This window comes from Dendrobates tinctorius, unplaced genomic scaffold (assembly GCF_039654945.1).
Source record: "Dendrobates tinctorius isolate UK_male_01 unplaced genomic scaffold, ASM3965494v1 ptg000063l, whole genome shotgun sequence".
Lineage (NCBI taxonomy): Eukaryota > Metazoa > Chordata > Amphibia > Anura > Dendrobatidae > Dendrobates > Dendrobates tinctorius.
The window spans coordinates 19,978,545-20,005,206 of NW_027361731.1; the positions used below are offsets into that span (position 1 = coordinate 19,978,545).

General features: G+C 49.3%; 1 protein-coding gene across 2 annotated transcripts in view; it reads left to right on the plus strand.

The window, feature by feature from the left end:
* LOC141094241 (uncharacterized) overlaps nt 1–26,662 on the plus strand; it is a 309,531-nt gene that overhangs the window by 212,493 nt on the left and 70,376 nt on the right. The window contains exon 1 of one of the 2 annotated variants that reach the window (XM_073580057.1): nt 24,323–24,491. The exons of the other annotated variant lie outside the window; for it this stretch is intronic. The gene's annotated coding sequence lies outside the window, so the exon portion shown is untranslated. Of the gene's footprint in view, nt 1–24,322; nt 24,492–26,662 lie in introns of those variants that run through there. 2 annotated transcript variants of the gene reach the window in all.

Below are 26,662 nucleotides of genomic sequence, written 5' to 3' on the forward strand. Positions count from 1 at the left end.
GCGTAGTCAGGGACGAGCAAGAAGTCGGGACCTACCAGAAACGTGGTATCAGAAATGTAAGACGTAAGCTGTATTCAGGGTATCAGCCAGAGGGTCAAAAGCCAGTTGGAAAGCGTGGTATCAGAAATGGAGAAACCAGAAAGAGTCCAGAAATCAAGCCAAGTAATATACAAGTCCAGGTAATCAGGGGCAGAATGAACACTAAAGGAATACAGGTCAGAGGCATTAGCTTGGAAGCTTGCAGTATAGCTGACGCTGGCCCACAGCCTGCAGAGGACTGAAATAGCCTAGCCAGCTCCAGAACGAGGCAGAGGGGATTAACCCCCGCATGACCAGTCCAAAGACAAGACAGCCGAAAACAAACTGGACTGGATTCTAACTACTAGAGGTACACAGTTAACTGTAGCAAAACATTTTTGTGTCCCCGGTCATAGCATCATGGACATTAAATTACTTGTTTTTAAAGGTAATTTCAAATCTCAGAGACACAGGAGGGTCTGGGAGTATAAATTTATGATGACCTTTGACTAACTCAGTGCAGGAATGAATGTGTCTCGTGGATTTGTCTTTTTACATCAATTAAGATGTTCAATACAAAATAATATTGTGGTACCGTGTTAGCCAGAAAATCGATGTAAATACTTATGTCCCCAAAAAATTGAGAAAAGTATTCAAGGAGTGATACCTTTATTAGCTAACCAGAGAAATTATATTTGTAAACTTTCAAGGCTCAGAAGGCCCCTTCATCAAGCAATTACTGAGAAGAGATGGCGACTTTTATATAGGAATTATACAAGGACATGAAATGATGCTTGCTAGAGACAGGCCAAGGAAATCACATTGAGGCTTTTGTTATACATGTAGATGAGGTGGAAGTGTTCTATTAGACATCTGAAGACCTTCTTGTGGAGGTGTGAACTGTGTCCATGTAATGAGACATGAATCCAGGTGTCAAATTGAGTCCAATTGTTAGAGATTGAAACATATTTATAAATCTGAACTCCCAGATTTTTCTTTCTGTCACTATTAAAATGACCTTTCAATATTAGGGCTTTTAGATCTGCCATACTGTGCCCAGGTCTAGAGAAGTGTATTCCTACAGGCGGCTCCAGCTCATTATTCATCGTATGGCTATGCAGATTCATCCTTGTTTGTAGTTTTTGTTTAGTTTCTCCAATGTCTGTCCCTGCATTGTACCTTGTAACAGTATGAAATGCAAGACCTGCATCCACATATCACCACCAGATAAGGTCCCCATACCCAACACAAAGCAGGACTAGAAGATCATGGAGTCTTCTTCATGTACATCCTCCAATGTCGTGCACACACGGCTCTGCCACATCAACACTGTACACCCCTCTTGACCCCACACACAAACTTCCCCTCATTCAGCACAGCAGAGTCCGGCAGACACTGAGGCCCCTGATCATGTGCAGCCATATATGTGGAGTGTGGCTCTGCGGGTGGAGGTCGGTGCTGGAGGCTCCATTATTCTCTATGTGGAGTGCGGCTCTGCGGGTGGAGGTCGGTGCTGGAGGCTCCATTATTCTCTATGTGGAGTGCGGCTCTGCGGGTGGAGGTCGGTGCTGGAGGCTCCATTATTCTCTATGTGGTGTGCGGCTCTGCGGGTGGAGGTCGGTGCTGGAGGCTCCATTATTCTCTATGTGGAGTGTGGCTCTGTGGGTGGAGGTCCGGTGCTGGAGGCTCCATTATTCTCTGGAGTGCGGCTCTGCGGGTGGAGGTCGGTGCTGGAGGCTCCATTATTCTCTATGTGGAGTGCGGCTCTGTGGGTGGCGGTCGGTGCTGGAGGCTCCATTATTCTCTATATGGAGTGCGGCTCTGCGGGTGGAGGTCGGTGCTGGAGACTCCATTATTCTCTATGTGGAGTGTGGCTCTGCGGGTGAAGGTCGTTGCTGGCAGCCTCATTATCCTCTATCAGGATTCGCCTTTGTTTTTTCTGTCATTTGTTCTTCATCTAAATAAGGAATCACACAGACGCTCCGGAGGAGGCCGCGTCTCACAGCAGTTGCTCCCCATTAGAGATGAGAGAACCTTTCAAGGTTTGGTTCATCTAACCTCCCAATGTTCGCCAAATGATTTGACAAACATACCCGAACTTCATTGAATTCAGTGAGAGGCAAAACCAAACAGCTGAAATTAGGGGCAGACACCAGGAAAAGTGTCACCAATTGACCCAAAGTACAGATAGTATAATTGTGCAGCATGGATGCCTGGAGCAGAGCTTGGAGCAGCATTTCAATCTGAAACATTGATCAGGAACAGGTGGATGAGTGACAGGTGAAGGCCTGGTGCTCTAAGAGCTCTGCCAAATTCAGGCAGCACACATGAAGGAGACCCAACTTGGGAGTCTCCACATTTCAGAAAATTGTCACACATGCCCAAAGTGGCATCAATTTCCCACAGTAGGAATAGTATAATTGTGCAGCATTTTGACAACTTCTGTTACTGGATGGGCTACTCCACTCTCTTTGGCAGCCGCTCAGCAGTATTATTTGTTATAGCACCATTTATGTGTAAAGGGGTGTACATAATAAAAACAATACAAGTCACTGACTGATGCAGAAGGAGAGAGGACCTTCCCCGTGAGGGATCACAGTCTACAAGGGCTGAGTGAGGATACAATAGGTGAGGGTAGAGCTGCTTGTGCAGCGGTATGGTGGAGAGATGGTTACTGCAGGTCGTAGGCTTGTCGGTAGAGGTGGATCTTCAGGTTCCTTTTTAAGGTTACTACAGTAGGCAATAGCATGGTATTGTTCGGAGAGATTTCGAGAGTAGGGGATGAGCAGGAGAAATCTTGTATGTGATTTTGGGAATAGGAAATAAGAGGAGTAGAGAAGGAGATCTTATGAGGATCGGAGGTTGCCTGCAGGTCAGTATTGGGAGACTAGGTCACAATGTATGGAGGACACAGGTTTTGAATAGCTTTGTATGGCATGGTTAGGGTTTTGATCTGGAGTCTCTGGATAATGGGGAGCCAGTGTAGGGATTGAAAGAGGGGAGAGGCCAGGGAATAGTGGTGTGATGCATAGATTAGTCGGGCAGCAGAGTTTAGGATGGGTTGGAAGGGTACAAGACTGTTAGAAGGGAGAACACAAAGCAGTAGTCGAGAGAGGAGATGATGAATGCATGGACTAGGGTTTTTGCAGATTCTTGATTAAGGAATGTACGGATCCGGGAAATATTTTTGAGTTGTAGTCTGCAGGAAGGGGAAATGGCATGGATATGTATTTTGAAGGCGAGATCGGAGTCCAGGGTTACCTTGAGACACAGAGCTTGCTTGTGGGACACACTCATCTACACCTTGTAGATGAGGGCCAGAAAGAGCATGTGTTCCCTAACTGACTGTGGGGAACCACAGATATACGAGTGATGCAACCACGAGAAGCACTGCATCCTCAGTCACAACTCTGGTTGTGGCCAGCAATGGTGGCAGGTGTGCAGTTTGTGTGGGTGGAAATGGTTGCTTAACCTGGGCCTTTTTTAAGACCCAACTGCAGGTTATCTGCCAACTTATTAAAAATAAATCTCAGTAGAGGCAAAAATTGCAATATATTGACTACTGCATGCATGAACCGGCATATGAGCGATCAACATGCATTAGACTGGGAAATTCACTGTGCTTAAATGTGGCCTTGTGTGCCTCGCCACCCACGGTCCGCCCCCATAAACCGCATCTGCTGCTTCTTCCTCCTTCGATGGGCTGTGTTCTCACACAAGTCTCCGACCTCAGAACCTCCACTTGTTTACTCATTACAGCTGCTGTGAGTGACAGCCCATCAGTTGTTACGGAAGTGGACATGCCTGCTGTTTTTGTCAGCTCTCAAACACTAAACACATCACATCTTTCTCAATCCACCATAACATCTCCGTCTGCACCTCATTCATAGTCCAGCAGTTTGTCATGTTCTCCATACTCCACCCTCCCTCCATACTGCAGCCAGCCCTTGGTCCCGCAGTTGTGGTCACGTGAAAGATTGTTTCCTCTTACACATGGCATAGCTAACAGCTTGAACTTCACCATCTCCAATCCGTTTGCCATGGAAATGCTGCTTTGCCGCCTGGTGTATGCAGTCACATTCCGAAAGCTGATGGCCGTCACAGTCACACAGTACCAATTGCCTAGTCGCCATTACTTATGTTAGAAAGCTGTGCCGGTGCTACACGAGCATGTCACAGACAATGTCAGTCGTTCCTTGAAAAAAATCAATGTCTGCCAGGCTGCATTTCACTACTGACACCTGCACAAGCAAACATGGCCAGGGGTCATTACAACTTGTTGATTAGGCACCGGGTAGCTGTGGGGACAGACTGGGAGGGGAGCTGGAATCCCCAAAGGCTTGCAGGGTGCTTTGGGATGGAGACGTAAACCACTACACAGCAGAGGATGGAGAACTAAACTACTAGACAACAGGGGTTGGAAAAGTAAACTACCAAACACCTAGAGTTGGAGAAATAAACCACTACAAAATAAGGGATGGTGAATTAAACCACTAGACTCCAAGGTGTCAATAGACACCAAGTCTTGGAATAACTAAGGCTTGTGGGACAAACATTTGTATCTAACATAGGAGCAAAAAGGAGGATGTGGCACACCAAAATGAAGATTAAAAAAACTTTATTCGGCACTCAAGCCGTAATTAAAAACCATGCAAATCCTGAGGCGTTTTTCCGTTGCAAAAAACGCACCCTTAATCATAGGATACACAGAACACAATAGTCACATTAAATAGAGACAAGCAACCATTCACAACCACTTAATTACTAGGATATGCTTGAACATGTGAGAAACACAACACTTAGAGAAACAGCTTCAATAGATGTAAAACAAATCGTATCTTGAGTTCATTCCTCTTGGGAAAACGTGTGTCCAATTTCAGGATCCAATATGCCTCTCTTGTAGTTAATATTTCTCCAGTCACCTTCCACGACAGCTACATTGGAGGATGTCTTCCCCGCCCTAATAGGGGACAGGAACACAGAGAGGTTAAATACCCCTCCCCTTCCTGCAACCACCAGTGTTTTCCTGTCCCCTATGGGGCATGAAGAGGTCTACGATGGTGCTGCCGTGGCAGTCTATCGGGAGCACCCCACGTCCAGTACCAGCTGGGATACATGTCAGATGCCGGGCAGCCGAGGTCGGGGGGCCTTGCTCTCCTCTGGTGTCTGCTCCCATCTCCGCCTGATTGGTGGGACTCGGGACTCTCCCGCCTCTCCTGCGCCTCCTTCGGGGGTAAAGCGAGGCAGTGATGTGCGCGCCTGGGGCCTCCAGATAGCTCCCCGGCTTCCTCCTCCGTGCTGCCGATTCCTTGGGGGCTCACGCTGGCCGGGGGTCGCTTTCCTCCACTTCGGGCGTTACTGGGCTTTCCACTGGGTCTCGCGTCGCTTAGGGGCGCGCGTCACTTCTGGTCTTTCCCTATGCGTTCCACAGTGGAGCGCACGTGTGCGCTGGGGGGCGCGTTACTCCTGGGACCGACGGTCACATTCTGGGGCATCCTCATGTGGTTCCCCCCCATTGGGCTAAAGCGAGGAGGAGGAGGTGCACAAACAACCCTGGACCCTCAATCTTTCAAGGTCCGGCCGGGTGAGATCACCAGGTAAGACACCTGTCTGACACTGAAGGCGGCATGGACGGTGACAAGCCCTCTCTGCGTTGGCGGAGCCCAGCGTACCCCCTCCTACTGTAAGTAGCAGGCGTCGGCCCAAGCTATCCAGCATTTATTTACTAAAATGGCGTAGCATACCTCTCTAATATGGGGAGCAAAGGTCTCTGACCCTATGAGGACCAGCCACAAGTGTAAAATGTGTGCTGCCAGACTCCCTCAACATACGGGGAAAGCTCTGCCTGTCCTGTACGGAGAGGTCCTTCGCGCTGAGCAGCCCTCTCTCCTGGATAGCATCAAATCCCTCAATACAGGAGGTTCACTCCTCCATGACTCCCTTCTCCCAGACCGCCTCCCTCTAGGAGGAGGAAGAAAGCTCCGATAGAATCAGACTCAGGCGAAATTCAGTCCTTGGATTCAGAGGACGCTTGGGAGATTGAGGGTTCCTCTTCCACGTCCACCCCTAAAACCAGGGAGCAAAAGATATCACTTGGTCCTGAGAATATGGGTGAGCTAATCAGTATGGTTAAGAGCACCATAGGGGTGGAGGAGGAAGAAGTTAAATACACGGTACAGGACGACATGTTGGGTTGAAACCCAAAGAAGGTGTCCTGTACATGAGAACATACAGAATCTGATCCTCCATAAAAGAAGGCCTCCCTTAAAAAAAAAACAAAAAACATCCCTCTGAGGGCTCCTCCCAGTTCAATGATCCAATGGATCGAGAAAAATATATATATTTATTTTTGAGAGCTTATCAAGGAAGTCCTGGGACACCTCTACAAATCTGCTAGAAGCTAATATTGTTTTCACGTGCCCTGTCTCTATGATTACGCACAGACTCAGGGCACCTCAGGGGAAAGATACCTGACGCCCTACCCCTACTGCAGAAAGCAACGAGGTTCCTAGCCGATGCTTCCACTGGCGGTCTCTAAACAACTTGAGACCACGCCAGGACCAGGGCGGAAGACCAGCCTGTAATTCGCAGGTCTCAGGTAATCCTTTAATGCACCGGCTCTTCTAGGCTGAGCGTGACTGCTCTCGCCAGGTCCGGGTAGCCGCAAAAGCGGCCGTCCTTTCTAACTCCTCTAGAGGAGTGCCCTCGTTAAAATCCTAAGGGAGGCGACTTATCTCCAAATGGTGCGCCATCCCCTTCCAGGGCCACTATATATTCAAGCCTGTCCTGGATAACATCCCGGACAATGCTTCGGACAAAAGTATCTCTTCTGGAACATAGAAATCTTAGGAGACGGATTTTTCGCCCCTTCCGTGACTAAACCTCTGTCAACAGCTATTCTAAGCTGAATTTCAATGCCCTCATCAGATCACAGCTGCTAAGCAGCTTGAGGCTGCGCCAGTACCGGCATGAGAGACTGGCTGGGAATCCCTGGTCCTGTTGACGTACTCAGGAAGAGTATAGGGGGCAAGGGCAGGAACATCCTTATCTCTAACCATCAATAGACCCCAGAAAAGCAATAATGCCCGGTTGGAGGTCGTCTCTGGCTCTTTTTTCACCCGCTGGCAGACCACATCCACAAATCAGTGGGTCCACCGTACCATACGAGATGGACTAAAAATTGGGTTCAAGAGTCCTTCCCTGTAATGCTTAGGGGTAACCTCCCTACAGCCTCCACACCTTCAGGGCTCCTTACCAAGAGATCTGCTCCGGTAGAACGTGCGGTTGCCAAAGCCGGAGAAGGACACGGCCATTACGCACGTCCCTTCCTGGTGACAAAGCCATCAGAGAAAAACCGAATCATCATAACCAAATCGGTCCGGTACAGGCAATTCAAAATGGAGTCAATCAAGGGCAGTCCCACTCATCGTACAGAACTGGGTAATGGCAACGGTAGATCTGAAGGGTGCATATTACCATGTGCCAATCCATCCGACCATGTATCTCTCCAAGATCATGGTGGAAGCAGTGATTTTCATCCGGCGCCAGGGGATAGCATCTATCTCATGTCAGAATATGGACATAGGAAAGACCCCGGGAATATTAAGATCCCTGAGTTGGATACCAAACCTGGTCTATCCCTCTACGAGAAGGAAGCCTCTGGGAGTTCTCTCGGACTTAAGGGGAAAGACATCCTTCCTACCTACGGTTTGTCAGGTCGACCTTGTCCACAAAAGAACCTGGTTCAGGACCAGCGGGCACCGACCCTCAGAGTCAATGTATGCTCTAGGATCTCTGACCACATGCACCCAGGCGGTTTCTTTGGCTCAGGCCCATACCCAAATTCTACAAAGCCACGTGCTTTTACATTCCAGGATCCGCCTGGCCTACGTGGCGACAAATTCCATTGTCCTGAAAGATTCCCCTCCCTGGTCAGGTTAAACCGGCCCTGAGGTGGTGGTTGAACTAACGAAATCTTCAGAAGGGAGTCAGCCGGATTCAGCTTCTCCTGAAAACACTCCGCTCAGATGCCAACCAACGAGGCTGGGGCGTGGTAGTAGAGATCCTATTTTCAGGGGCGATGGCTGACAAGCATCAGCACCAGTTCCTCAAATCTGAGAGAACTGAAGGCGGTAGGAAAAGCGCTAAAAGACGTCATCATCGCTAATCCAAAATCGCCACGTCTGCATCTACTCGGACAACATGACCACAGTGGCCTATCTCCAGCCAAGGGGGTACGAAGTACGCCGGCCTGAAGGCAATAGCAGCAAGGATCTTCTGGTCAGTGCGTCTGAAAGGATCAGACAGCACCCAGACAGATTTCCTCAGTCGAGAAGACATTCATCCGGAGGAGTGGCGCCAGGACCAGACGGTATTCGTGTCCCTAGCCTCAAGATGAGGTGGACCTAGTCGCCAACAGGCAAAATGCGAAGACAGGGGTATTCGTCTCCCTCAACCACATGGACGGAGTGCAAGGAATAGATGCCCTTCACCCAATGGTGGGATTCCAACCTCGCATATACATGCCCACCCATACCGATGCGGGCAAAAAACATCTCCGGAAATCCAGATGGACAGAGTTCCCGCAATACTAATCGCCCCTCTGTGGCCCGGAAGAAGTTGGTATAGTGCCCTACTTGCTGTGGCCCAGGAAGGCTCTGGCTTCTTCCCCAAAAAGGGCGACCTCCTTCACCAAGGTCCTCTGCTACACCCGGGCGTAGGCAAATGGAACCTGGCAGCATGGTTATTGAGGCCGAATTCCTAAGAGCCAAATGGCTCTCGGATAGGGTAATCCAAACCCTTCAGGAAAGCCAAAACCAATAACCAAGGCTGTCTATGCCAAGGTCTGGGAAAAGGTTTACTCCCTGGTGCTCTCCAGGCACCCCTGATCCCTTCCATCCCAGTGCAGCACAGACCGTAGATGTTTACAAAAGGTGTAGAACAGGGCCTTATCCCCAGCACACTAAAGGTATAAATACTGTATCAGCTCTTAGCACCTTTTTTGATCTTGACCTGGCCAGCCACCGCTGGATCAAACGATTTTATGGCTTCGGCAGCCAGGATTCGTCCTAAACTCCGCAGTCAGGGGCCTCCTTGGGATCTCAACACCGTGCTCAACACCCTAACCTAAGATCCATTTGAGCCTCTAGATTTCATGACCATGAAAACCTAACCCTTTAATCGTCCTCTTAAGGCCCTTTTACATTTAGCGATGCACCAGCGATCCAACCCGGTCAGGATCGCTGGTGCATCGCTAAATGATCGCTAGTGAGCTTTCATACAGAAAGATCTCACAGCGATGCAGCAGCGACGCAGCGCACGATACTTACCATTCACACACAGCGATCCAGCGTCCTCCCGCCCGCCTCCACGCGTCGCTGGACGTCACAGCAGGAAGTCTCAGCAGGAAGCGCCCGACGAGAAATGGAGCCGGACATTCTCGCGCGATCAGCGATGGACAGCGGGGGAGCCGGTCGCTGGTAAGTATCACACATAGCGATATCGCTAGCAATATCGCTATAACGTCACAAAACCAGTGACGTTTTAGCGATTTTGCTAGCGATATCGCTTAGTGTAAAACCCGCTTTAGTCGCAATTACTGCAGCTAGACGTATAGGAGAATCGCAGGCCCTGTCAATTCAAGAAGCTTACCTTGCAATCATTACAGATAATATTATCTTGAGATTAGATCACGCCTTTCTACTCAAACTTTCATAGGGATCAGGACATTGTACTGTCCTCATTCGGTCCAAGCTCTTCCAACCCTAAGGAAGAGACCTTCCACACTCACGACATTTGCAGAGTGGTCCTGTCTACCGACAATAGAGTGAAGCCTATCTGCCTGACCTACGCATCCCAGAAGCTGGCTCCACCCGCCTCACTGAGGGCACATTCTACCCATGCGATAGCAACATCATGGGCAAAAAAGGGGAATGCTTCGTCAGAGCGGATATGCAGAACCGCCACCTGGTCGTCCATCCACACGTTCACCAGGCGTTACAGACTAAATTTCAATGGGGATTTAACATTTGGCAGACGAGTGCTGCAGGCCGTGATCCCCCCCTAGAGGAATCAGCTGTTGGTATTACTCAGATGTAGCTGTCGTGGAAGGTGACAAGAGAAAATAGAATTAAGCCCCCGTTACACACGGCAAGATCGCTAGCGATATCGATGAAGCGACAATTTTGTGACGCAACAGCGACATCGCTAGCGATCTCGCTAAGTGTGACACGCGGAAACTACCGGCTCCCTGCTGCGATGTCGCTGATCGTGCGCGAACGTTCAGGATCATTTTTTGATCGCTGGCGTCACGCTGACAAGCATGCATCGCTGTGTTTGACGCCCCTTATCAACGACGAGCGACCTAAGATAGCGCTGAAGGACGCCTATTCAAAGTCTGAATCGCTATTATAGACAGTGTGTGACACGGCACCAACGATCGCCGTGGTCGTTAGTGACATCGCTGATGCGTCGTTATGAAGATCGGCCTGTATGATTACTTACTAGCAATGCACAAACGATCTTGGCCAGATCGTATCGTTGTCGGAATCTTTGGTGCGTCGCTACGTGTAACGGTACCCTTAGACTTACCGGTAATTCGGTGTCTAGGAACCTTCCACGACAGCACTAATTTCCCTCCCTCTCTGATATTCTTATTGGATGATTCCTGCACTTTGGTGGTAACTATTCATACTGGTGTCCAGGAAAACACTGGTGGTTGCAGGAAGGGGAGGGGTATTTAACCTCTTTGTGTTCCTGTCCCCTATTAGGGCGGGGAAGACATCCTTCGATGTAGCTGCCGTGGAAGGTTCCTAGAAACCGAATTATCGGTAAGTCTAATTCTATTTTTCTGTTTATTACCACCCCGTAGAGGATTGCGGATCTTTTCAAAAGCATAAAAAGAAAAGTTAGTGAGATCTCTATGGTGCACATTGACAAAATGCTTTGATGCGCCAGAATAAGACTTTTTTCATTATGAATGTTGGTAATGTGCTCAGCAAAACGTTTCTTGATTTTTCTTGTAGTACATCCAATGTATTGCATCTGACATGGCACCCAGCAGATGCAATATATCACATATTTTGTATCACAATTCAAAAAGGAAGTAATGGTAGAAGAATAACCTGAAAAAGAAATAACAGATTTAGTTCTATCAATGGCGAAAGCGCAAACATTACATTGATTATTAGCTCACTTAAAGCCTTTGCCGATAACCACATTTCAGAAGCAGACTGGCGTTTTAGGAGACTCAGTGACCACGCATTGCCCACAACTGTATCCTCTCCTAGCAACAAAATTACAGCCGACAGATACAATTTTACGCAGTTTTTCATCCTGGTTGACAATAGGTAAATATTTTTTTAACAATGTTTTTAATGCTATTAAATTGAGGGCTGTAAGGAGTTGAAAAAAACTAACAGAGGATGCCTGTTGGACAAAGACAATTTATTAGGGATACTATTGAAGAGAAATAGCGCAATAGTGCATTATCCAGTGTAGGTATATCAATTTAAAAATAATACACTCACCAGATGGAGCTTGTAATAAGCATGGAGGATTCGCTGCTGCAGAAACCACAGATCCACGAGGGACTGACGTAGAAGATGCAGGATAGGGGAAAAAAGTGGTCAGACACGCTGCGAATCACTATGAACAATTATTATTACAGTGCTCTTTATTCAACGCGTTTCGAAGTTTCAAAACTCCTTCCTCAGGATAAAACCACAAGCAAGTGTCATGAAAAGGTTCTTAAACAGAAAAACTTGTCATTCTGGTGCTCGGCGTCTAACAGGTCACCTGATTCAAAAGGATGTCAAAGTTCATTGCTTGAACACATGATTGACACTTAACAGACAAAATATATATAAATTTCTGTTATAAAGAAAGCCACCATAAAACCACACAAACAATGCCAAATCCAACAACATGTATAGAAAAACAAACTTATACCGTGAAATTTCTGAATAAAATATTCTTTCAAAAGTGGCTCTCTTGAGAGGCTGTCCTCCCTGTGAGGCTAAGTTCACATGTACCGGAACTCTCGCAGAAATTACCGCAAGAATTCCGGAATTCCATTCTGCGGGAAAATCGCATTTTAAATTCCCGCGATTTTCCCGCGGAAAAACTAGCATTTTGCAAGCGTAATTAGCTTGCAAAATGCTAGCGTTTTCCAAGCGATCTGTAGCATCGCTTGGAGAACTGATTGACAGGTTGGTCACACTCGTCAAACATAGTGTTTGACAAGTGTGACCAACTTTTTACTACTGAGGCTGCCTGTGCAGCCTCAGTAGTAAAAGATAAAATGTAAAAAAAAAATAAAAAATGGTGTTTATTCTCACCTTCCGACTTCCCGCGCAGCCTTCCCAGTCATCCTTTGCGAAAATGCCCGCGATGCCGTCGCGCAAATTACCGTGAGACTTCGCGATCCCGCGAGAACGGACGCCATCGCGGGTATTTTCGCAAAGGAGTACTGGGAACGGGAGCGTGGAGAGAGGCGGGAAGGCTGCGCGGGACGTCGGAAGGTGAGAATAACAATATTTTTTATTTTAAATTCTATTTTTTATTTTTTACAGGGATATGGTACCCAAAGCCCGGAGGACAGTCTCCTCTCCTCCGGACCGTGGGTACCATCCGCAATTGTTCTGCTTTTCGCATGGTGTAGACAGCCACATGCGGGAAGTAGCGGAACAATGCATTCCTATGGGTGTGGGATCGCCACGATTCCGCAAAATTAATGAGTGCGCGTTTTTTACCGCGAAGCGATTCCGCCCCGGTTAAAGCCGCAGCATTAGCACAGCATTGCGGAATCCCATAGGAATGCATGGGATGCTTATTTATCGCGTTTTCGCGCCAAAATCGCGCTGTTAAAACCGCCGCGGGAACGCAAAAAAAATGCCACGTGTGAACTCGGCCTAAGGCATTTCTCCCTTTTTTTTTTTTTTTTTTTTTCCCCCACCCCTTTTTGGAGGTTCTTGTCCCTTTCTTTTTAAATTTTTCTTTTAATAATTTTTTTTTCCGTTGATTAATAAAGAAATTAATATGTCATTTTATAATGCAAGTTTAATAATTTTATAACAAAAATGTATATATATTTTGTCTATTAAGTGTCTATCATGTGTTCAAGCAATGAACTTTGACATCCTTTTGAATCAGGTGACCTGTTAGACGCCGAGCACCTGAATGACAAGTGTACTGTTTTTTCTATTTAAGAACCTGTTCATGATACTTGCTTGTGGTTTTTTCCTGAGGAAGGAGTTCTGTGAAACTTCGAAACGCGTCAAATAAAGACCACTGTAATAATAATTGTTCATAGTGATTCGCAGCGCGGATTGTCTGACCACTTTTTTTCCTATTCTGCAAAGACATTTTATTAACAGAAGATCCAAAACGAGGGTCATTCAAAACTTTGATAAAGGCAGAATTAACATCATGGTGGTTGTACTCTCTATCCAAAAGATGCTGACCAGCAATTTTACCCTCCCTCATAAAAGAATCACGATTGGAACACAACCTGTTGATTCTTTTCAATTCTCCGTAGGGGATCGATTTAATAGTGTGTTTGGCATGAGAGGAGGATGACAATAGGTAAGAGTTGCTAGAGATATCCTTTCTGAAAACTGAAGTATGAATTTTATGTGTAATCGTATCACCAGTCAACAGAATATCCAAAAAGGAGATTTCAGAACCAAAACCACTAATGGTAAAGGATAGACTTAAATCATTACAATTCAAAAAATTATAAAAATCCTGCACTTTTAGACGGTGGACCTTGCCAAATGAAGATCAGGTCGTCCACGTGTCTACCAAACCAAAAAATGTCACATGAAAAAGGATTTTTATAGGAGAAAATAATTCTTCCCACCATGCTATTTCAAGGATGGCGAGAGACGGGGAAAAATTAGCACCCATTGGCGCACCAAGCACCTGCAAAAAATAACAATTATCAAGCATAAGAAAAATGATGTTTCAGTAGATACGTGAGCGACCTGATAATGAACCGTTTCAGTTCTTCAGAATAATTACTATAGCACTTAAGGTGACTATTAGTGTTGAGCGATACCACCCAATACTGAAAAATATCGGATCGGAATGGATCGGCCGATCTAAAAAAAAGTATCGGGTATCGCCGATTCCAATCCCGGAAGTCCCATTCAAGTGAATGGAACAGAAATATCGGAATTTAAAAAAACCCTTTCTTTCCCTGTCGGTTAATTCTACATGAAGAAAAACAACTAATAATAATGTAGAATGTATTGTGGGAGGTGTAGGAGACATTAACCCCTTTCTGCCATCAGACGTACTATCCCGTCCACGGTACCCGGGCCCGTATGACCGGGGACGGGATAGTACGTCGGCGCGATCAGCGGCGCCCACGTGGTGAGCGCCGCTGATCGCGGCCGAGTGTCAGCTAATTATCATAGCTGACACCCGGCACAATGTGTCAGGGGCGGTCACGGACCGCCCCCGACACGTTAACCCCTTGCACACCGCGATCAAACACGATCGCGGTGTACCGGGGGTTAAAGGGAAGCATCGGCAGGGAGGGGGCTCCCTCCGTGCTTCCCTGAGCCCCCCACGGCAGCGCAATGTGCAGCGCTGCTGCGGGGGACTCTTTCCCTACAGGCCCCCGAATCCAAGATGGCGACGGGGGCCTTCGGGGGCCTGCGGAAGCTGGCTTCCTCAGTGCCTGCAAAGCGCAGGCATGAGGAAGCCTTCTGCAGTGCCTGTGTCAGATCGCTGATCTGTCACAGTGATCTGTGATGTGACAGATCAGCGATCTGTCACAGGACAGTGATGTCCCACCTGGGACTATTTAATAAAGTAAAAAAAAAAATAAAAAAAAGTGTAAAAATAATTTAAAAAAAAAATCGCCAAATAAATTAGAAAAAAAAAAAATATATTCCCCCAATAAATCCATTTTTTGGAAATAATAATAAAAAAAAACAATAAAAGTACACATATTAGGTATCGCCGCGTCCGTAACGACCCGCCCTATAAAACTGTCCCATTAGTTAACCCCTTTAGCTAACCCCTTAAAAAATAAAAATAAAAAACGAAGAAAAAAATAATGATTTATTATCATACCGCCAAACAAAAAGTGTAATAACGCGCGATCAAAAAAATGCATATAAATATCCATGGTACCGCTGAAAACGTCATCTTGTCCCGCAAAAAACGAGCCGCCACACAGCATCATCAGCGAAAAAATAAAAAAGTTATAGCTCGCTGAATAAAGCGATGCAAAAATAATTATTTTTTATATAAAATAGTTTTCATTGCATAAAACCGACAAAAACATAAAAAACGACCTAAATGAGGTATCGCTGTAACCGTACTGACCCGAAGAATAAAACCGCTTTATCAATTTTACCGCACTCGGAACGGTGTAAACGCACCCCCCCAAAAGAAATTCATGAAACGCTGGTTTTTGTTCATTCTGCGTCCCAAAAATCGGAATAAAAAGCGATCAAAAAATTTCACGTGCCCGAAAATGGTCCCAATAAAAACGTCAACTCGTCCCGCAAAAAATAAGACCTCACATGACTCGGTGGGTCAAAATACGGAAAAATTATAGCTCTCAATATGTGGTGATGCAAAAACTATTTTTACAATAAAAAGCGTCTTTTAGCGTGCGACAGCCGCCAAACATAAAAACCGCCATAAATAGTAAATCAAACCCCCCGTTATCACCCCCTTAGTTAGGGAAAAATAATAAAATAAAAAAAATGTATTTATTTCCATTTTTCCATTAGGGTTAGGGGTGTGTTGGGGTAGGGTTAGGGCTAGGGTTAGGGGCGTGTTGGGGTTCGGGTTGGAGTTAGAATTGGGGGTTTCCACTGTTTGGGCACATCAGGGGCTCTCCAAATGCAACATGGGGTCTGATCTCAATTCCAGCCAATTCTGAGTTGAAAAAGTCAAATGGTGCTCCTTCCCTTCCAAGCTCTGCTATGCGCCCAAACAGTGTTTTACCCCCACATGTAGGGTATCAGCCTACTCAGGACAAATTGCAAAACAATTTTTGGGGTCCAATTTCTCCTGTTACCCTTAGGAAAATAAAAAATTGGGGGCAAAAATATCATTTTTGTGGAAAAAAATGATTTTTTTATTTTCACGTCCGAGTGTTATAAACTTCTGTGAAGCACTTGGGGGTTCAAAGTGCTCACCACACATCTAGATAAGTTCCGTGGGGGGTCTAGTGTCCAAAATGGGGTCACTTGTGGGGAGTTTCAATAGTTTAGGTACATCAGGGGCTCTCCAAACGCACATGACACCCGCAGACCATTCCATCAAAGTCTGCATTCCAAAACGTCACTGCTTCCCTTCCGAGCCCCGACGTGTGTCCATACAGTAGTTTTCTCCCACATATGGGGTGTCAGCGTACTCCGGACAAATTGGACAACAACTTTTGGGGTCCAATTTCTCTTGTTACCCTTGGGAAAATGAAAAAATTGGGGACTAATTGATCATGTTTCTGGAAAAAATACGATTTTTTTATTTTCATGCCCTGGCATTATAAACTTCTGTGAAGCCCTTGGGGGTTCAAAGCGCTCACCACACATCTAGATAAGTCCCTTAGGGGGTCTCGTTTCCAAAATGGGGTCACTTGTGGGGGTTTCCACTGTTTAGGTACATTAGGGGCTCTCCAAAGGCAACATGACACCCGCAGACCATTCCATCAAAGTCTGCATTCCAAAACGTCACTACTTCCCTTCCGAGCCCTGACATGTGTCCATACAGTAGTTTTATCCCACATATGGGGTGTCAGCATACTCAGGACAAATTGGACAACAACTTTTGGGGTTCAATTTCTCCTGTTACCCTTGGGAAAATAAAAAAATTGGGGACTAATTGATCATGTTTGTGGAAAAAATACGATTTTTTTATTTTCATGCCCTGGCATTATAAACTTCTGTGAAGCCCTTGGGGGTTCAAAGTGCTCACCTCACATCTAGATACGTTCCTTAGTGGGTCTAGTTTTCAAAATGGGGTCATTTGTGGGGGGTTTCCACTGTTTAGGTACATTAGGGGCTCTCCAAAGGCAACATGACACCCGCAGACCATTCCATCAAATTCTGCATTCCAAAACGTCACTACTTCCCTTCCGAGCCCCGACGTGTGCAAATACAGTAGTTTTCTCCCACATATGGAGTATCAGCATACTCAGGACAAATTGGACAACAACTTTTGGGGTCCAATTTCTCCTGGTACCCTTGGGAAAATAAAACAAAGGTGACTAAAAGATCATGTTTGTGGAAAAAATACAAATTTTTTATTTTCACGCCCGGGCGTTGTAAACTTCCGTGAAGCACTGGGGGGTTCAAAGTGCTCACCACACATCTAGATAAGTTCCTTGGGGGGTCTAGTATACAAAATGGTGTCATTTGTGGGGGGTTTCCACTGTTTAGGTACATTAGGGGCTCTCCAAAGGCAACATGACACCCGCAGACCATTCCATCAAAGTCTGCATTCCAAAACGTCACTACTTCCCTTCCGAGCCCCGACGTGTGCCCATACAGTAGTTTTCTCCCACATATGGGGTATCAGCATACTCAGGACAAATTGGACAACAACTTTTGGGGTCCAATTTCTCCTGGTACCCTTGGGAAAATAAAAAAATGGTGACTAAAAGATCATGTTTGTGGAAAAAATACGAATTTTTTATTTTCACGCCCGGGTGTTATAAACTTCTGTGAAGCACTGGGGGGGTCAAAGTGCTCACCACACATCTAGATAAGTTCCTTATGGGGTCTAGTTTCCAAAATGGGGTCACTTGTAGGGGGTTTCCACTGTTTAGGTACATCAGGGACTCTCCAAACGTGACATGGCGTCCAATCTGAATTCCAGCCAATTTTGCATTGAAAAAGTCAAACGGCGCTCCTTCCATTCTGAGCTCTGCCATGCGCCGAAACAGTCGTTCCCCCCCACATATCAGGTATCTGCGTACTCAGGACAAATTGCACAATAACTTTTGCAGTTCAATTTCTCCTGTTACCCTTGGTAAAATAAAAAAAATTGAACCTGAAGTATTTTTTTTATGAAAAAAAGTTAGATGTTCATTTTTTTTTAAATATTCAAAAAAATTCCTGTGACGCACCTAAAGGGTTAATAAACTTCTTGAATGTGGTTTTGAGCACCTTAAGGGGTGCAGTTTTTAGAATGGTGTCACTTTTGGGTATTTTCTATCATATAGACCCCTCAAAGTGGCTTCAAATGTGATGTGGTCCGTAAAAATAAAATGGTGTTGTAAAAATGAGAAATCGCTGGTCAACTTTTAACCCTTATAACTTCCTAACAAAAAAAAATTTTGGTTCCAAAATTGTGCTGATGTAAAGTAAACATGTGGGAAATGTTAGTTATCAAGCTTTTTGTGTGCCGTATCTCTGTGATTTAAGGGCATAAAAATTCAAAGTTGGAAAATTGCGAAATTTTCAAAATTTTCGCCAAATTTCCGTTTTTCTCACAAATAAACGCAAGTTATTTGAATGAAATTTTACCACTAACATGAAGTACAATATGTCACGAGAAAACAATGTCAGAATCACCAGGATCCATGGAAGCGTTCCAGAGTTATGACCTCATAAAGGTACAGTGGTCAGAATTGTAAAAATTGGCCCGGTCATGAACGTGCAAACCACCCTTGGGGGTGAAGGGGTTAAAGCCATAGAGGTTTAGGCCAATCAAATGGAATAGCAGGATTTTTTTTTTTTTTTAAAGACGTTCGTAGTTACAAAGATATTGACTATGTTAAAGTCTTTAATTTTTTGTCAGATATGTATGTTTCACTACTTCCATGCTCTTCACCTTTTTTACTTCTCCCACACTTTCTCCTTCATCATCTTCAGCAGCAGCAGTATCTTCTTTTTCTTCCTCTCGTTTTCTTCTTCATCATATTCTTATTTGTGTCAGGCATTCCTGTAGTTATCTATAAAAGTTTGAAGATTGCACCTTCCGTTCAGCCTGTCACAAAAGTTTTACAACAGGATTTGCCTGCGTTCAGTTTGGCCTGCAGTAGCAGGCCTTTTCCAGGGGCACCACGAGGAGGAACAGACTCACCCCCCTACACTGCTTAGTCTTCTTCTGCTTATAAATTTGATAATCTCATTTGCTCAGATTTTTAGTCTTATGCTTAATGTTCTTCTGCTTTTGGTTTTTATGCTTCTTGGTCTTCTGTCTCTTGTTGTTCTGCATCTTGGTGGTTGTCTTCCTGTTCTTTGTCCTCTTGGTCATCTTCTTCAGGGTCATCTTTTAGGTATTCTTCTGTGTGGTCTTCAGGGTCGTCGTCTTCAGGGTCATTGTCAGGGAGATCCAGAGTGAAGAGGATGGTCTAATATGACCCTTCTCCAACGCCTCCTTAATATAGGATCGCATAGCCTCGTGCTCGGGTACAGATAAATTGAAGAGCCGACCCTTGGGAAATTTACACCCCGGGCTCAGTTCAATTGCACAGTCATAACTCCTATGAGGAGGCAAAGACGCAGACTCATTCTCACTAAATACATCATAAAAGTCCACCAAATAGTCAGGAACATCATGCGACTAAGGAGAGGTGGAAAAAAACGGAGCCTCACTAAGGGCACACCGACAACCCCAACTCACCACAGACACAGATTTCCAGTCCAAAACTGGATTATGAATTTGCAACCAGGGAAACCCCAGAACAATGGTATCATGCAAATTATGCAACACCAAAAATCTGCAATTTTCTTGATGGTTTGGGGCGACCCGCATTACCACCTGGGTCCAAAACTGAGGTTTATTTTTCGCCAGAGGAGTAGCATCAATCCCCCCTCAAAGGGATAGGCGTCCGCAGAGGTGTCATAGGAAATCCACAACGTTTAGCAAAATCCAAGTCCATTAGGTTCAGGGCTGCTCCCGAATCCACAAATGCCTTGGCGGAAAATGTGGACAGGGAGCAGATCAGAGTAATTGCCAGAAGAAACTTAGGTTGAACACCACCCACAGAAAACGTGTGTGCAAAACGTTTCTCTCGTTTAGGACAGACAGAAATAATATGCGAGGCATCTCCACAGAAAAAACACAGCTTATTACGCTTTCTGAACTCCTGATGTTGCTCCCTGGACAAAACTCTATCACATTGCATAGGTTCAGACACTTGTTCAACAGGTGGCCACACCTCTCGTGCAGTCCTGCATTCACGTAAACACCGATCAACCTGAATGGCTAATGACATAGAATCGTCCAGACCAGAGGGAACAAGAAATCCCACCATAGTATCTTTTACGGCTTCTGACAAACCCTTCCGAAAGAGAGCTGCCAAGGCATTATCATTCCAGGCAGTAAGGACCGCCCACTTTCGGAATTTTTGACAGTACAATTCTGCAGAATTTCGACCCTGGCTCAATGCCAACAGGGTCTTTTCAGCCTGATCAATAGCATTAGGTTCGTCATACAACAACCCCAAGGCTTGAAAAAATGCGTTCACATTAGTCAGACTAGGATCATCAGGTTTCAAAGAAAACGCCCAATCCTGGGGATCGCCACGCAGCAAAGAGATGACAATTTTAACCTGCTGCGCGGAGCTCCCTGTCGAGTTAGGCTTCAGGGCAAAAAGTAATTTACAATTATTTTTGAAATTCAAAAATTTAGACCGATCCCCAAAAAACACAGCAGGAGTAGGGATCTTTGGTTCAGCAGCATGTGAATGAGCAAGGTAGGCGGAAATTCCCCGCACTTCAGCAGCGAGCTGCTCCACACGATCAATTGCTTTATCTCCATTGAGAGAAAAAAAAATTCCCCCTACGGCCTCAGAGATATAGAGGAAAAAATATACACACTTTTTTTTTTTTTTAAATTCTTTCCTGCTATTGAGTACCCTAGGATCTGCGTAAGGCTGGTGATTCTGTTATGAATGAGTCACCGTAGGAGGCAAAAACAGAAATGCTAGCTAAGTCCAGAAAACCAGAGAAGTTGGCAGCTATCAGGTTCAGGGGTCTGTAATCCATCAGCAACAACTAGCAGTAGCCATGGGGGGTTCCTAAGGTGCCCTAGACCCCTCGATCACAGCCGGAGAACTGCCTAGCCTAAAGACAGAAAGGGAAATCTAAACTGCCCCAGAGTAGACCCCAAAGCAATAGGCAGCCCCCAACATATAATGACGGCGAAGCAAGAAGAAAAAACACTAACACAGAAAGAAAGATAGACTGAGCAAATGATGAGGCCCAAGCTAACTAGATAGGACAGGATAGGAAGACTGCTGTCTGCAATCCGCGAAAACCCTATCAAAACAAGAGCCAACAGACTGACAGGGAAAAAGGCCCTGAAGACGCTAGGCTTCAAAAAGACTGTCAGTACTCAGGTATTTTCTGAAGACAGAGCAAACCGACAAAAAGGAATTCAGCTCACCCCAGCAGGGAATGGCAGAATCCAGAAAAGCAAGGCAAACTAAAACCAAAACACAAATGCAAAAAGGCAAAGCAGAAAACTTAGCTTTTGAGGAGCAGGAATCAGACTGGTCTCTTAGAATTCCACAGAGAAATCACCAGCGAAGCAGAAGGGCGTCGGCTGCCTTATATCCAGTCAGAGATCCCCGTCGCCCAGTCAACCTCTCCCAGCTCAGGTGCTTGGTAATCAGCCTCACTACCTTCCTTCACCAGAAGAGGGAGTTCATCAGACCTCAATGGTGAAGGGGAAAATGAACTCATAACACAGCACCTGTGAAATGCGCAGACGCTGCATCGGTGAAAAGCACGCACAGCACCTGTGAAATGCGCAGACGCTGCAGCTGTGAAAAGCGCAGACGCTGCACCGGTGAAAAGCGCGCCCAGCACCTGTGAAATGCGCAGACGCTGCACCGGTGAAAAGCGCGTCCAGCACCTGTGAAATGCGCAGATGCTGCACCGGTGAAAAGCGCGTCCAGCACCTGTGAAATGCGCAAACGCTGCACCGGTGAAAAGCGCGTCCAGCACCTGTGAAATGCGCAAACGCTGCAGCGGTGAAAAGCGCGCCCAGCACCTGTGAAATGCGCAGACGCTGCACCTGTGAAAGGCGAGTCCAGCACCTGTGAAATGCGCAGACACTGCACCCGTGAATAGCGCGCCCAGCACCTGTGAAATACAGACGCTGCACCCGTGAAAAGCGCGCCCAGCACCTGTGAAAGGCGAGTCCAGCACCTCTGAAATGCGCAGACGCTGCACCTGTGAATAGCGCGCCCAGCACCTGTGAAATGCAGACACTGCACCCGTGAAAGGCGAATCCAGCACCTGTGAAATGTGCAGACGCTGCACCTGTGAAAAGCGCAGACGCTGCACCTCTGAAAAGCGCAGACGCCGCACCTGGGAAAAGCGCAGACGCCGCACCTGGGAAATGCGCAGACGCCGCACCTGTGAAAAGCGCAGACGCCGCACCTGTGAAAAGCGCAGACGCCGCACCTGTGAAAAGCGCAGACGCCGCACCTGTGAAATGCGCAGACGCTGCACCCGTGAATAGGGCACCCAGCACCTTTGAAATGCAGACACTGCACCCGTGAAAGGCGAGTCCAGCACCTGTGAAATGTGCATACCCTGCACCTGTGAAAAGCGCAGACGCCGCACCTGTGAAAAGCGCAGACGCCGCACCTGTGAAAAGCGCAGACGCCGCACCTGTGAAATGGGCAGACGCCGCACCTGTGAAATGGGCAGACGCCGCACCTGTGAAAAGCGCAGACGCCGCACCCGTGAAAAGCGCAGACGCCGCACCCGTGAAAAGCGCAGACGCCGCACCAGTGAAAAGCAGACGCCGCACCCGTGAAAAGCGCAGACGCCGCACCCGTGAAAAGCGCGCCCAGCACCCGTGAAAAGCGCAGACGCCGCACCTGTGAAAAGCGCAGACGCCACACCTGTGAAATGCGCAGACGCCGCACCTGTGAAATGCGCAGACGCCGCACCTGTGAAAAGCGCAGACGCCGCACCTGTGAAATGCGCAGACGCCGCACCTGTGAAAAGCGCAGACGCCGCACCTGTGAAAAGCGCAGACGCTGCACCCGTGAATAGGGCACCCAGCACCTGTGAAATGCAGACACTGCACCCGTGAAAGGCGAGTCCAGCACCTGTGAAATGTGCAGACGCCGCACCTGTGAAAAGCGCAGACGCCGCACCTGTGAAAAGCGCAGACGCCGCACCTGTGAAATGCGCAGACGCCGCACCTGTGAAATGGGCAGACGCCGCACCTGTGAAATGGGCAGACGCCGCACCTGTGAAATGGGCAGACGCCGCACCTGTGAAATGCGCAGACGCAGCACCCGTGAAAAGCGCAGACGCCGCACCCGTGAAAAGCGCAGACGCCGCACCCGTGAAAAGCGCAGACGCTGCACCCGTGAAAAGCGCGCCCAGCACCCGTGAAAAGCGCAGACGCCGCACCTGTTGAAAAGCGCAGACGCCGCACCTGTGAAAAGCGCAGACGCCGCACCTGTGAAATGCGCAGACGCCGCACCTGTGAAATGCGCAGACGCCGCACCTGTGAAAAGCGCAGACGCCGCACCTGTGAAAAGCGCAGACGCCGCACCCGTGAAATGCGCTGACGTAGCACCTGTGAAAAGCGCTGACGCAGCACCTGTGAAATGCGCAGACGCCGCACCTGTGAAAAGCGCAGACGCCGCACCCGTGAAAAGCGCAGACGCTGCACCCGTGAAAAGCGCGCCCAGCACCCGTGAAAAGCGGAGACGCCGCACCTGTGAAATGCGCAGACGCCGCACCTGTGAAATGCGCATACGCCGCACCTGTGAAAAGCGCAGACGCCGCACCTGTGAAAAGCGCAGACGCCGCACCTGTGAAATGCGCAGACGCAGCACCTGTGAAAAGCGCAGACGCCGCACCTGTGAAATGCGCAGACGCCGCACCTGTGAAAAGCGCAGACGCCGCACCCGTGAAAAGCGCAGACGCTGCACCCGTGAAAAGCGCGCCCAGCACCCGTGAAAAGCGCAGACGCCGCACCTGTTGAAAAGCGCAGACGCCGCACCTGTGAAAAGCGCAGACGCCGCACCTGTTGAAATGCGCAGACGCCGCACCTGTGAAATGCGCAGACGCCGCACCTGTGAAATGCGCAGACGCCGCACCTGTGAAATGCGCAGACGCCGCACCTGTGAAATGCGCAGACGCCGCAGCCTGCCCCAGGATCTGGATGTGAGCGCGCTCATAAATGCTCCGCCCTCACTGCCGTGGTAAACCAATCAGCACTGCAGCTCACAAACACTGCCCCCCCTGACACGCCCACTACAGAACTAAACTGCGAAACAAATACTGGCGTGCGGCTCTGGTTGAGCCTAGACTGTGTGGGCTCCTTCCAGGTCCTAACTGCAGCCCAGACAGACAAACGTGTAATGGCGTCTTCTCTTCCTGCCTTTTCTGTCAGAACACGCCCCCTCCGGTGTGACACGCCCCCGGAAATGACGTCACATCTGGAAGGAGCCCATACAGTCTAGGCATTGTACAGTGTCCGGTGTTGTTGTCAGTGGTCACTGTGTGAGGAGACCGCAACAGGTGAGAGGAGACTGGGTCTGACAGCCTGTGCCTGCTGAGGGGAAAAGGCTGAGGGGACTGGGGGGCTGCGTCCTACAGGGGGAGGCTAGTGAGGGGGACTGGGGGGCTACGTCCCACAGGGGGAGGCTAGTGAGGGGACTGGGGGGCTGCATCCCACGGGGGGAGGCTAGTGAGGGGACTGGGGGGCTGCATCCCACGGGGGGAGGCTAGTGAGGGGACTGGGGGGGCTGCGTCCCGCCGGGGGAGGCTAGTGAGGTGACTGGGGGGGCTGCGTCCCACAGGGGGAGGCTAGTGAGGGGACTGGGGGGCTGCGTCCCACAGGGGGAGGCTAGTGAGGGGACTGGGGGCTGCGTCCCACAGGGGGAGGCTAGTGAGGGGACTGGGGGGCTGCGTCCCACAGGGGGAGACTAGTGAGGGGACTGGGGGGCTGCGTCCCACAGGGGGAGGCTAGTGAGGGGACTGGGGGGCTGCGTCCCACAGGGGGAGGCTAGTGAGGGGACTGGGGGGCTGCGTCCCACAGGGGGAAGCTAGTGAGGAGACTGGGGGGCTGCGTCTCACAGGGGGAGGCTAGTGAGGGGACTGGGGGGCTGCGTCCTACAGGGGGAGTTTAGTGAGGGGGCTGTGTCCCACAAGGGGAGGCTAGTGAGGAGACTTGGGGGCTGCGTCCCACAGGGGGAGGCTAGTGAGGGGACTGGGGGGCTGCATCCCACGGGGGGAGGCTAGTGAGGGGACTGGGGGGGCTGCGTCCCGCCGGGGGAGGCTAGTGAGGTGACTGGGGGGGCTGCGTCCCACAGGGGGAGGCTAGTGAGGAGACTGGGGGGCTGCGTCTCACAGGGGGAGGCTAGTGAGGGGACTGGGGGGCTGCGTCCTACAGGGGGAGTTTAGTGAGGGGGCTGTGTCCCACAAGGGGAGGCTAGTGAGGAGACTTGGGGGCTGCGTCCCACAGGGGGAGGCTAGTGAGGGGACTGGGGGGCTGCATCCCACGGGGGGAGGCTAGTGAGGGGACTGGGGGGGCTGCGTCCCGCCGGGGGAGGCTAGTGAGGTGACTGGGGGGGCTGCGTCCCACAGGGGGAGGCTAGTGAGGGGACTGGGGGGCTGCGTCCCACAGGGGGAGGCTAGTGAGGGGACTGGGGGGCTGCGTCCCACAGGGGGAGGCTAGTGAGGGGACTGGGGGGCTGTGTCCCACAGGGGGAGACTAGTGAGGGGACTGGGGGGCTGCGTCCCACAGGGGGAGGCTAGTGAGGGGACTGGGGGGCTGCGTCCCACAGGGGGAGGCTAGTGAGGAGACTGGGGGGCTGCGTCCCACAGGGGGAAGCTAGTGAGGAGACTGGGGGGCTGCGTCTCACAGGGGGAGGCTAGTGAGGGGACTGGGGGGCTGCGTCCTACAGGGGGAGTTTAGTGAGGGGGCTGTGTCCCACAAGGGGAGGCTAGTGAGGAGACTTGGGGGCTGCGTCCCACAGGGGGAGGCTAGTGAGGGGACTGGGGGGCTGCATCCCACGGGGGGAGGCTAGTGAGGGGACTGGGGGGGCTGCGTCCCGCCGGGGGGAGGCTAGTGAGGGGACTGGGGGGGCTGCGTCCCGCCGGGGGAGGCTAGTGAGGTGACTGGGGGGGCTGCGTCCCACAGGGGGAGGCTAGTGAGGGGACTGGGGGACTGCGTCCCACAGGGGGAGGCTAGTGAGGAGACTAGGGGGCTGCATCCCACAGGGGGAGGCTAGTGAGGAGACTAGGGGGCTGCATCCCACAGGGGGAGGCGTCCCACAGGGGGAGGCTAGTGAGGAGACTGGGGGGCTGCGTCCCACAGGGGGAGGCTAGTGAGGAGACTGGGGGGCTGCGTCCCACAGGGGGAGGCTAGTGAGGAGACTGGGGGGCTGCGTCTCACAGGGGGAGACTAGTGAGGGGACTGGGGGGCTGCGTCCCACAGGGGGAGGCTAGTGAGGAGACTGGGGGGCTGCGTCCCTCAGGGGGAGGCTAGTGAGGGGACTGGGGGCTGCGTCCCACAGGGGGAGGCTAGTGAGGGGACAGGGGGGCTGCGTCTCACAGGGGGAGACTAGTGATTGGTCTGGGGGGCTGCGTCCCACAGGGGGAGGCTAGTGAGAAGACTGGGGGGCTGCGTCCCACAGGGGGAGACTAGTGAGGGGACTGGGGGGCTGCGTCCCACAGGGGGAGGCTAG